At 47.2% G+C, this 12959-nt stretch overlaps 1 non-coding gene across 1 annotated transcript; it reads right to left on the bottom strand.

Moving 5' to 3' along the window:
* Positions 1-717: 717 nt before the first annotated feature.
* On the bottom strand, positions 718-849 carry LOC120101212 (small nucleolar RNA SNORA71). Its single transcript, XR_015679005.1, has one exon. It is a non-coding gene; the product is annotated as a small nucleolar RNA SNORA71 (small nucleolar RNA).
* Positions 850-12959: the final 12110 nt, after the last annotated feature.

Below are 12959 nucleotides of genomic sequence, written 5' to 3'. Positions count from 1 at the left end.
ATGATTTCAAGATTTTATTCTTTAGAAAATTTTTTATTATAATGATTAATTAATATTAATTATATGAATTAGTAGATTTAATTGGCATTTTAACATATGCATATTTTGTACTTTGATCATGTATACTTTCTTTATAGCTTATTGTTTCCCTTCCACAGCCCTCCGTTCTTCCCTCAGTACCCTTCACAATCCCTAATTGTCCCACTCATCTGTAAGGTTTATTGCACAGTTGTTGGGAAGGTAGCAGAAAAGCTAGCAACAAATTCAATAGAAAAGCTCGACACAGGGACAGAACATAACCTTCTGAGGTGACTGACGGTATATGCTCCCTCCTATGCCTGAGCCAGTTTCTAAGCAGTGTCAAAGTGTTTTGTGATGTTCTGAGTGGGCAGTGTCTCCACTTCTACTTTGTGTGGTGGCCCTGCCATCTACTCCCTGCCCTCCTGGTGTCCACAAACACCTGGAAGGCAAGGCACAGGGAAGAGGGAGCCATTAGCACACCGGCTTCTGGAGGCCTTTCTTCTCAGCATCTAGGAAAGGCTGACCTGCAGGAGGATGCATCCGGAGCTCATCAGACATTTGCAAAACTAGGCAAAGACTGCTTCTCCTTCCTGTCCTTACCCCTTTGAGGACACTGCCCCATGTGGGAGACAACACTCAGTGAGCGGAACCTGGTGTTAGCAGTCAGGAGACCAAGAGTCTGTGAGAAAGAAGATGTGTTTAAAAGCACCAGGATCTGGTAAGGACAGAAGTGGACCTTGCAATCATAGGGAACGGCTTTCGGCATCCTCTTCCAGCAGTATCCACGTCTAGGGTATGGGAAGCCCACAATCACTTTCCAACACAGGGACCTCTGTTTCTTTACATGAGAGAAAGCATGCAACATTTGTCATCTGCGTCTGGCTTATTTCACTTAATGAGATGCTCTCCAATTCCACGTACCTTTACGCAATGACAGCTTCATCCTTTATGGGTAATACTCCAAGGTAATTTTATTTAGCCACATATCTGTTACAGTGCACGTAGGTCACTCCCATAATTCAGCTACTCTAGCTAGTAAACACGGGTGTGCCACCATGAAACGGGATTGTATGGCTGACTTTTTTTGTTGTTTGTTTTGTTTTATTTTCTGAAGAACTTCCATACAGTTTTTATAGAGCTGTGCTAATTTGTGCACTTAGTAACCGTGTATAGCTATTGTTCCCTCCACACCCTTGATGGCATTTGTTATTTTGTTTTTAAATGGAGTTCTGACAAAGCTGAAGTGAAATCTTAAGGTAGCTTTCTTTTGCTTTCCCTTGGTGACTAAAACTGTCAAACATCTGCTGCTGATCTGTGGCAGTCCTTTCAGAACATTTTCTCATTATTTGTTTGTTATTTGCTGTTATGGTTTTTATCTTTTTTCCTTTTCACAAAATCCCACTATATAGCCCAGGCTGGGGTCAAATTTGGGATCCTCATGGCTTTGCCTCCTGGTATTTGGATTGTAGTTATGTACTGTCATACTTGGCTCAGCTTTTATATTCCTTTCATATTTTGAATATTAATCCCTGGTCAGGTGAGCGGCAGGCTGAGACTTCCTCCCACTCTGCATGTCTTCTCCCTCTCCTGAGAGTTTCCCTCGCTGTGCAGCAATTTTCTTCTTGATGCTCTCTCACTTGCCCATCCATGCTCTTATATCTGGGAGCTATGGAACTCTTACATTAAGGTCTTCTGTTCCTTTGTAATCTATTTCTGTATAGAATGAGAGTCAGGGATCTTATTTCTATCTCTTGCATGTGACTATCCAGTTTCCCTAGCATTCCTGGTTAGAGACTTTCCTTCTTTATGGCTAAATAGTATCCCATGCTGCACATGGACCACATTTTCATTATACATTTGTCAGAGAATGGGTTCTTAGATGGCATCCATTTCTTGGCTATGGTAAAGTGCGTTCTCCTATCATTCTAATTTCATTTCCTGTGGCTATATATCCAGTATTGCTGGATCACATGGTAGCTCTAGTTTTGACTTTTTAAGGATCACCAGGTTGTTTTCCTTAATGGCTGTGATAGTTTGCACTCTTACCAGCATTGTCCAGTGTTCTCTCCTGCCCAGATTCTAACCAGCAGCTCCCCTCCCCCATCTCTTTTTTTCTATGTGAGAATGGCGGTTCTTTCTGGGGAAGGTGCGTCCCACTGTGGTTTGCTTTACATCTTCCCAGTGCCTGGTGATCATGAATATCTTTAATGCACCCACTGGTCTTATGTGAATGTGGCCCTGAGCTGCCCAGCTGAACAGAGTCCTGCAAGCTCTCTGCTGTCTATGAAAGGCTACAGACCAAGGGGACACTACTCTCTCAGACTTGAGGCATCCTGTTTTGTCCTGGCTCAGCCACCAGGAGCCACCCAGAGCCAAGGCAGGGAGTTGACGGTGAAGAAGGAACAATGCCAGGAAGATAATGAACAGGGTTGCACTGTGGACCCTCCTGGGTTATTGGTTTTATTGCTTGTATTATAGGACCTTGATATTTTAAAAGGCTTACAAGTTTTGGAAGAAGTGAGTCAGGCTTTAAACAGAAGCTATAGGATAGTGGGTTTGATTATTGCTGGTATAGTGGGATAGCTATTTAATTAATAACACTCTTGCTTTGACTTTTGTTAATCATTTAGCAAAAATGTTTATGTTTTGAGTATTCAAGAAGATTTATGCATTTGGAACAATGGATCGATGATCTTTGTGTTACCTGAATGGTGCTAATGCTGGAGATAACACTGACTATCCTTCACAGGAACGCCACCTGTGTGAAGCTGCTAAGGACCAGGGAACCCTGCCCTGGTTGTGCGGACCTCAGACATGGTTCCATTGCCTGCCGGTCATTCAGGAGAGGGTCGGCTGATCCTGAACTGTCAAGAGAGAGACTTTGGCATCTTCGCTGCTATTGTAGCAGCCATTGCTGTTGCGGCCACTGTGGCTGCAGTGTCTGGGATTACCCTCCCCCAGTCTGATGTTAAGGCAAGCACAGTGGATAAACTTTCAGGAGAAGTTTGCTGACAGTTGGGAATTGTAAATTTAAATCAACAGTCAGTGCTTTTTTGCAGGAACACCTTGATCTCTTTTGCCCCTCGGTGTTAATGGCCCTTGGACCTGCCCGTAGTTAGCCTTTTGTTTCCTTTCACATGTGCAAACAGCACTCCCAGGCCTGGGCAGCAACTAAGCAGGCATTGCTCTGCTTGGCAGGAGACAATCCCTCTGCCCACAATTGGCTCAGCCTTTATGAGAAGCAGTTAGCGAAAGATGGGCAACTCTTTGGGACCAATTCCCGACAAAGGCAGGGGCTTTGAGACTGGCAAAGATTCCCAAAGATGGACAAGGCTTTGCCCCTCCAAAGTGACCTAAGACAGGCGCTACTTAAAAAATTAATAAAGGAGGACTGGATTCGACAGTGTTTACCCCCTGCTGAGCCTTGCTGATGTATGTGAAAGCCTGTTTTGAAGGACCATCTTGGCCTTTCTGTTGGGCCATAGGGGGTAGGTAACACCTGTGCACTATATCTTTGATCTCAACTTTTAGTTCTGTTTTCCTGCTGAGAATGTAAACTTGTTTCTCCATTGTGCTTCTACTCCATGGGCTTGCGGTATATATTCTGTGAACCTCAGTAAAAGCTTTGGCATTTTTTGTAACACAAATGACCTGAGTATGTGTTTTCTCTTAAACCTCATAGGTCTACACCTGCTTCTCAGTACAGTGGCGGTGCGGGCGTCATCATTCCGCTTTGCCCATCAAGAGTGTTTACAACTTAACTGCCATTTCCCTGAGGACATAGCCAACTAGGAAGTCACTGGCAGCCCAGTATGGGCTGAAGAAATAAAGTTTCATAGATATGAGAAAGAAAGTTGTAAAAACAAGGTTTTGAGAAATAAATCTGATGTCAGGTTGCTTAATGTTATGACAAAGTTTTGGTGATCAAGATATTGAGTCAAGAATGACCAGACTATTCTGACCATAAGTTAGGACAAAACAAAGATAACTGTTCTCAGAAAGACCCCCCTACCCCTCCCAGTGGTAAATCCTGAGAACAACCACAAGATGTCATCCTGACCCTGCCCGACCACCCAGTTCCTCCCCATACTTCTAAGGGATGTGTCAACTTAGCCCTTTCCCAGTGATTCTCCAAGACCAGGTGTAGGGCTGGATGAGGAAAGTAACCAACTGAGCCAAGAACAGCCCCTTGAGCAGGCCAGCCAATACCTGACCAGATCCTTTGTCCTGTGTTCCACCAATGAGAATAAGGCAGCTAACCCTGTTGCTGAAGTCTGCCCTCTGTAGAGAATAAAGGATGTGTGCTTTTGGGTTTGGGGTTGTCTCTCCCTGCATGGATGAGCAACCCCATGTACGTGGATTATTAAACCTCTTGCTATTGCATCGTTCCCTTGGTCAATTTGTGATCTGTGGGTTGTGCTCCTGAGGTAAGGCCACTTTGGGGAGGGAGTCTTACAAGAGGCAGCTGACCAGTCTAGCCCTTCCTTTAGCTTCTGAGTACCTCAATCTGTTCCTGGGACAAACCACAATGATACTGGACAGAACTTTTCCTCTTCTTGCTAGTGTAATGTCTGGAGTTGGCGAAAGGTAGGATAGTGGTTCAATTGGAGACTACAGCCAGGTCCTGCCTCCCTTCTGACCACAGTCTATAAGAAGGCTGGAACAAACATATCAAGCTCATGACACTGGGATGCTGGGACATATGTGGGATGAGTGAGGGGCTTCACAGGAGTGGGGAATAACTAGGAATATATTTGAAGGTATGGGTTTAGTTCAGAAGTTGCTGGAAAGCTTTTCCTATCAGGAGGTTAAACACAAGAGTGTTTGTGTTTGTGCATGTGTGATGTGTGTACAATGTGTGCATGTGTAGAGGGCTGGTTGTTAGTAGTAAGGTGGAGACTTGTCAGGCAGTGAGGCAGTCACTCTGCCAGGGTTTCATCGTCTCTGACTTGTCATCAATCATCATGGGTGGTTCACACCGTCCTCCAGCTTCGTCCACAGATCCAAGCCACTTGGAGAAGAGCAAACACTCTGTGTGCAATGGTGATTACCCCATATTTGTCAGACTTTTGTTTAATTTCTAACCATCAATGTTCAAGAGACCATGCCTGTCTCCTGTTGTTGGACTGCTCAGGCTTCCTCCTGCTGGAACTATAATGTGCCCTTCCAAAAACCTCCTTGAGGTTGATCTTCCAGGACAGGGCAATGGAAATGAAGGGCTTGGTTTCCCTCTATTGTAATTAGGCCACATTCCACATTGGAGGGTACGGAAACCTGTATAAGCCTTAGTGAGATAGGGCCCACAGTCCTACCACAGGGATGATGTGAGCTTCATTCCTGCAGCCTTGGGATGGGAAACAGTGCGTGCATGAGGCTGCAGGTTTATTGATTCAGGGATTCTTGTCCTTGATTTCTCAGAAGAGTTGTCAATAAGGGAGAGTGAACACAGGGTGATCTCTATATCATTTTGTCCACCACAGCTCCTGGCTATCACCGAAGCCATGGCTGAGTTGAAAATTCAAGCTGGGCCTGGGATTCTCCACATAGGTGCAGGGAAGGGGAGGTTTGGGGAAGGCCTGGTGCTCTCACCTCATCTCCTGGCCTGGCTGAGGGGTTGGGATCAGTGTTTCTTCTCTCCTGTTCCATCCCTGCTGGCTGCACAGTGTTTCTGTGATGGGCTGTGTCCCGGCTCTCCCACTCAGTGCACACCGTGCTCATGGAGGGTTTCCTGGGGCAGGCACACTGAGTGCCAGGTACCCCATAACCTATCTGACCATCCCTGCTTGCCTATCCAGCTGCCCTACTTAATTGATGGGTCACACAAGGTCACCCAGAGCAATGCCATCCTGCGCTACCTTGGCCGGAAGCACAACCTTTGTGAGTGGGGCTGACTGCAGGGTGGGGGACAGAAGCTATGGCTTCTTGGCTTGGCTGGAGCAGGATGCTGAGAGTGGGTCTGTGTTGTGTGTGCTGCAGGTGGGGAGACAGAGGAGGAGAGGATTCGTGTGGACATTTTGGAGAACCAGGCTATGGACACCTGCCTACAGTTGGCCATGGTCTGCTACAGCCCTGACTTTGTGAGTTCCACCAACCCTGAGTTGAAGCTGGCCCTGCACTCTTGCTCTTGCATCAGCTCTAGCCCCGTTTGCCACCATAGCCTCTCAGTGCTACTCATGGTACAGTGTTTGAAATTGCCGACAGAGTAACCCCCAAGCTCAGTTTGCCAAATGAAAACTTCTAGTCATCGCCCTAAGATCGTATCTAGATTCTCCACAGTGACACTTTAGTCCCTGCTAGGACAGACAGAGTGTGATCCCTCCAGTTCTAGCTGCTGGTTCTGTCCTGAGCTGTGTCTTTCTGTTGTCCTGGGGTCTTGCCATGTCTGCAGCCCTCATACTCACACTATGAGAAGACACTGGGGCTAGGGAACACTTCCTCCCAAATGGCTTCCCAGAGCTGTGTCCTTGACACCCACAGAGAGAAGCAGATGCTCCCAATAGGCAACTCAGTCAATCAAAGGCCTTGGATCCTCCTTCCATTTCATTTTGTCCTCTCAAATTCCCCTCATTTCTTTGGAACCTGTACTGAAGTCCTCACCGCCCCAGTAGGCAGAACACTACCTGTTTCCTGGGCCATTTCAGCTGTTTGCTTCTGCCTCATGTGAGGTCAGAGTTCACAGTCACATCTGTCTCATGCAAGGTGCTTCTGACAACGGTGGTAGAGACCAAGGGACAGAGCTGTATCCTGTTGAGCTATTTTCTAAGAACAGAATAATCATTGTGGTACTCTAACTTAATGCCTGGACACCACTTTGAGATGCACCATGTCTGAGGATATGGGCATTGTGCTTCAGGAGAAATGGAAGCCAGAGGACTTAGAGGGCATCCCGAGCATCCCTGGGTAGATAAAGCTCTACTGTGAGTTCTTTGGGCTCAGCTATGGTTTGCAGGAGGTAAGGTAAAGGGATAAGGCTGAAAGGTCACTCTTCTTCCAGGTTTGCCAGTTCTCAATGCCCTCACCTTTTTGCAGAGCACCCATCTGTGTGCATTTCCTCACCTTTCACCAGCCCTGTGCCCAAACACATTCCCAGACTGGAAGGCTTTCATAGCTCAATTTTAGGTGATCTTTCCTGGGTCCCCTCTTGTAGAGAGCGGCGTGGCGAAACAAAGATGGCGCTGACATCCAGCCTTGTCTGGATATAAACGACTTACTGCGCATGTGCAGGCTTGTCCCCTTGCTAGGGTTCCCTCTAGTGGTGAACAGCGGTACTGCACATGTGCGGTTTATGCACCAGGTGTTAGTTGACCGTTAATATGCTAATGAGGTGATTCATTCTCCGCCAATCCCTGGAGGACAAGTAGTGGGGTGATCCAAGCCCCACCAATCCCTGAGAGATAATTAGCATACTGTTGTCTATATAAGCCGAGCGATTTTGCTGCTCGGGGTCCCTGTTCAAGAGAGCTGTAACACTGAGAAGAGCTGTAACACTAAGAAGAGCTGTAACACTGAGAAGAGCTGTAACACAGTAAAGGCTTGCTCGCAGAAGAATCCTGTTGCCGCGCATCGTTCTTGCTGGCGGGACATTGGGCGCGCGACACCCTCTCCTTTTGGATGGCCTTCTTCCTTTCCCCCTTTCCATAATGCCTTCCTCAGAATGAAAATGAAGAATAACTGGTATTGATTGATGACTGGACCTGTGTTCAATAAAGTCTTACATCTACTGAATGACATTTGTCATTACAGCAACCTACGAAGTGGATAGAATTATCCAGAGTTACTGAATAGGTAGTGAGGATGGATGCATACATCCTCCCGTGGTGTGGGTTCCTGTGGCAGATGACAGTCACTACTGTCCTCTCCTTCTCTGTCCCTGATTTAAAACAAAGAGGAAAACTGTGGTCAGGAGTGTGTAAGTGACAGGCATCTGCAGAGAGAAAGTACTTTCTCCCACCCTGGCTGACAGTGCGGTGGAAGAGTGTGGGAGGCCACAGTCCAAGGCCAGCCAAGCCTGGCCTCTTGGGTACAGGCAGCCTTGGAGCTTTGAGTTATTCACCGCTTGTCTGGGTGCTCAACTGGAAAGATGGTACAGCATAATGCCTTTCACTAGCAGGGCTGGGAAAAATGGGGTGGATACATTCAGCTTCTAGATTTCTGAGTTTAGATTTTCTGCATCAGGAGAATGGCCAAGGCCACTCCATTATCTCTTTGCCAGGTCACCTATCCCTCTGCTCATTCAGTCAGGATTTACTGAGGTACTGGGTGAGATCTTTGCTCTCTTCTTAAGTACACTGGCACGTTACTGGTCCCTTTAACCTGCCCGGTCCCTCCCCCAGCAAGGAGGAGCCTGCTGGTGAAAGAACAAGAGTGACAAGGATTTCTTGCTTTGAGAGAGGACTAAGAGGGCAAAATGGAAGCTGCACAGTCTTCCCCTGTGTGGACAAGGGACAGACTGCTGCCTTTCTAGCTGTGTGAGCAGGAGGGAAGCACTTAGCCTCTGTGTTTGTTGCTCCCACGCCAAAAGAGCATCTGCTTCCTTCTCAGACCAATCTTACAAAGATGGCCTTTGGAACCCAATACAAGGCTGCAAAGCCTAGACCTAGGGGCATTTTCATGACCACCCCTGCAGGCTCTGGCCCTTGGGCACAACTGGTCCTTTCCCCCAACCCAGTTTCCTCTTCTTTCCATTTACCTTTCTCCATTTCTTCTTCCCAGCCCTTCTCTCAGCCTAGGTTCTCACTTCCCTGGTCACTTGGGCTTCCCATTTCTTCATCAGTCTCCTTTATTCCTTGCCTATATCCTACATCCAGACAGTCTTCTGCCTAGAGGGAAATTATTCTGACCCCAGAATCTGCAGTATGGACTGAAAAACTAGACCCACACATGTGCTGCCCTGGTCTTCAGGGTGAGCAGCCAAGTCCCGTCTGATCCCCAGTAAGGTCTGAACCACGTTTGCTCTGTGTCTTGTCTAACGATCGGTGACTCCCGGGACTGTGTGGATTTTGTTAGGTGGTCTCTGTTTTGTTTTCCACAGCAGGACCTGGGTAATGGGGATGCAGGGACTGTTAGTCATTTAAGATCCTTGGTTTCTCTAGTCTTTGGCCTTTGGTCCTCAACCAGAAGAGGCCCCTTTCTTTGGACCGTTCCATTTTTGATATGAATGGCAGGGTTTGGCACATGGTTGGTGTCTAGGAAATTTGGAATCTGAATGAAATTACCTCCAGAGAAATTTTGGCCTACCCATATGTGATGGTTTGTGTATGCTCGGCCCAGGGATGGCCCTATTAGAAGGTGTGCCCCTGTTAGAGTAGGTGTGTCACTTTGGTGTAGACTTTAAGATCCTCATCCTAGCTGCCTGGAAGCCAGTATTCTGCTAGCAGCCTTCAGATGAAGATGTAGAACTCTCAGCTCTGCCTGCACCATGCCTGTCTGGACACTGTCATGCTCCCACCTTGATGATACTGGACTGAATCTCTGAACCTGTAAACCAGCCCCAATTAAATGTTGTCCTTATAAGGTTGACCTTGGTCATGGTGTCTGTTCACAGCAGTAAAATCCTAACTAAGACACCATACAACCTGCTGTAGGGCTTAGAGCTCTGGAAAGAAAAATCTTATCCAGAGACGTTAGAGCAATGCGTCCATGCAGAGGTACTGGGGTTCAAGTCAGAGGGTCTCTCAGCTAAGCAGGCTCATTTAGAAGCTGCCGCTGTCTGTGGAAGAGCATGATCGGGATGGGTAGGCCTGGCGTGCTGGGCCCCAGTGCCACAGTGTATGGTCAAAGATACTGTGGACATTTTGCATCGAGCTGCCCGTGAAGAACGTGGACACATTGCAGAAGTACCTAGCGAGCATGTTCCTATGGCACGGGTTGGATCACAGTGTCTGACCTTCGTCAGGCAGTGCCTGCAACCTGTCTGTGCCAGGCAGCACATCTGGATGAGAGCCCTGATGGGTGTTGTCTTCAGACCCCCTGCCTGCTGCTGCCTACTGCAGCTGAGGAACAGGCAGGGTTGCTGAAATGAGCCGGGAACTAAGAGATAGAGATCATAAGGTAAAGATTAATAGAAGTGAAATGTCCACCAAACTGGTAAGTTCACGTTATTTCAGTCAGCGCTTGTTAAATTTTAACTAAAAGACAAAGAAGATAAGCTGGGAAGGATGTGGTGAAGGCAGGAGTGGCAGGCACTCTAATAATGTTGAGTAAAGAGAATACAATTACCAAGGACACCAAAGTAGACATGGACCTAGAACAAAGGTTGGCAAATGTTCCCCCATGAAAAGCCAGTATTTAGGCTTCGTGGGTCATACACCCTCCTCTGTAGTTTCTCAACTCTGCAGTTAGAAGGGAGAAGCAACAATACAGCTCTGGCCGTGGTAGTGCTGGTGGTGCACATCGTTAGTACTAGCACTCCAGAGGCAGTTAGGAGGGTCTCTGTGAGTTCGAGACCAACCTGGTCTACTTAGTGAATTCCAGACTAGCCTTGCGATGTCGACCAATCCTGTCTCAAACAAAACCAACCAACCAAACAACACCCTCACAACAGAAACAATCAAGTACAGGAAAATTAATGTGTTCCAAGAGACACAACATTAGCAAATCACTGGATTCAAATGTGGACAATAGACTTGAGTAGACATTTCCCCAGTTCAACATCACCAATTGCTAGAGAATTGTGACCTCTCAGCTCATTCACTGTCTTACTCAGCTTCTATGGTTATGATAAACCACCGTGATCAAAGCAACTTGGCTGGGGTGGGCCTCACTTGGTGTACATTTCCACAGTACAATGAAGGTGGGCCTCATTTCCACATTACAGCCTATCAGATAAGGACATCAGGGCAGGAACCTGGAAACAGGGAGTGCAGCAGAAGTGTGGAGGAGATCTGTTCACTGGCTTGCTCACCTCGCTTTTTTGTACCATCTAGGACCACCTGCCCACCCCCACTCACATCAATCAGTCAGAAAACGGCACTGCAGACTTGCCTACAGGCAACCCTTGTGAGGGCATTTTCGGAATTGAGAGTCCCTATCTCAAATGACTCTACTTTGTGTCAAGTTGACAAAATATTAACTAAGAACACTGAGCTCATCTTAACATACACACACACACACACACACACACACACACACACACACACACACACACGTGTATAAGGGCCAGTGACCTCAAAGTTGGGGTCCTCCTCAGTGCCTGTCCATCTTTCTTTGAGACCTTTCTGAATCATTCAGTGCTTTGGACTGGGATGAACCAGGGTCAGGACTCTTGGGTTCCTATGAACCCAGGTCCTGTTTCCTATTTGAACTCCTTGTAGCCACTTACAATATAGGTCACTCCCTATGTTGGTGCCACTGACTCTGCAAACCCCTGTACCAAGCGAGCACTGCTATTAGGACCCACCTATCCCAAGACAGTGTCTGTCCTTTCCAGAGTGGACCTCCAGCTCCGAGAGAGTAAAGTCCTGTCATGAACTCTCTCTACCTCTGGCCCCGGTCCCAGCCAAGGATGGGTTAAAGCTGATTCATGCTGCCTGTGCATTTCTGGGTTAGACAGGCTTAGTCAATGAGAACAAGAACCCAGAACTCCAGGTTGCTATTGTCATGGAACCCTGATTTATGAACTCTGCAAGCCTCTCCCGGTGCAGTCCCTCTCACATCCGCATGAATCAGGTAGCTCAGAAAACCACTGTCTGCCTTCCAGTCTGCTGCACTGGTATACAGTGATGTTTTCAGGGTCAAAAGAACCTCTGTTCCTCTCCTTCCCTCCTTTCGACCCCAGTTACTCCTTGGCTTCATAGAAATCTTCCCAAATGCTTCTCTCATTCTTCTGACGTCTTGCTGGGTAAAGCTCTTGACCTTTGAGGGGCAGTTTCAGTGCCTTGCTTTCTCAGCCTGTCCACTGTGGGATGCGGTCAGGTATTCACAGCCTCCTGGACTTAGCCAGCAGAAGAGAGATTACATCAGTGGCAACACATGCAGGGGCAGAGGCTTGTTTTTTTGTCTTTTTTGTTTTGTTTTATTTTTGTTGTGCTGTTTTTTTCTTTTTCAGATTAAAATATTGTTTCTAAAGGTGTGTGTGTGTGTGTGTGTGTGTGTGTGTGTGTGTGTGTGTACATATTTATGGGTACCCTAAGAGGCAAGAAAAGGTGGTCAGTCAGATCTTCTGGATTGGTGTTACAGGTGGTTGTGAGCCATCCAATGTGAGTGTTGGGAACCTTCCAGAGCAACAAGGGTCTTAATGTCTGAGCCATTTATTAAGTCCATGTTGTTGATGAACACACTGCATCCCATGCTGGTCTTGAGACCACTATATAGGCTTCAACTCACTGCAATCTTCCTAGCTCACCCGCCTGAGTAGTGTTACAGATATACACCACCATGGCAGGCTGGCAGTACCATATTCCTACTTGGTTTCCCATCCCTTCTGTAGACATCAGTTTCACCTGATGTCCAGCCAGTGCTGATGTGTTGAAGCTTCTACCATAAGCCAAGCCCCGGTTCAGGAAGATGGCTGCTCATCCTGCCCAACTGGGGCCTGCACAGCCTTACCAGGACACCGTCTCTGCCAGGGAACTTGTGCGTGAGAATGATGACAGCTGGTTTTGGCCTCAGAAGAAACAGAACCCAGAGTATCTGGAGACCCTCCCTGGGAAATTAAAGATATTACAGATTCTGGGGAGTGGTCAGTGCTTCCCAGGCACAAGGTGAAAGGAAGGGAGATGCTCCTGCTGTCATGATGGACTGGAAATCTCTCCGAATCTGTGAACCAAATACATCTCTTGGGATCGGTGAGATGGCTCAGTGGATTAAGGCACTTGCTGCCAAACCTAAGTTTGATTCTCAGGACTCACATACTGGAAAGAGAGGACTGACTCTAGTAAGTTGCTCACGTGGTACAGTGCTTCCTCCTCCCAATAAACAAGCATTAATTAATTAATTAA

Source organism: Rattus norvegicus, chromosome 2 (genome assembly GCF_021556685.1).
Source record: "Rattus norvegicus strain SHRSP/BbbUtx chromosome 2, alternate assembly SHRSP_T2T, whole genome shotgun sequence".
NCBI classification, from domain to species: Eukaryota; Metazoa; Chordata; class Mammalia; order Rodentia; family Muridae; genus Rattus; species Rattus norvegicus.
Note: the sequence above shows the minus strand (reverse complement) of the source record. Positions and strands in the feature narration are given on the sequence as shown.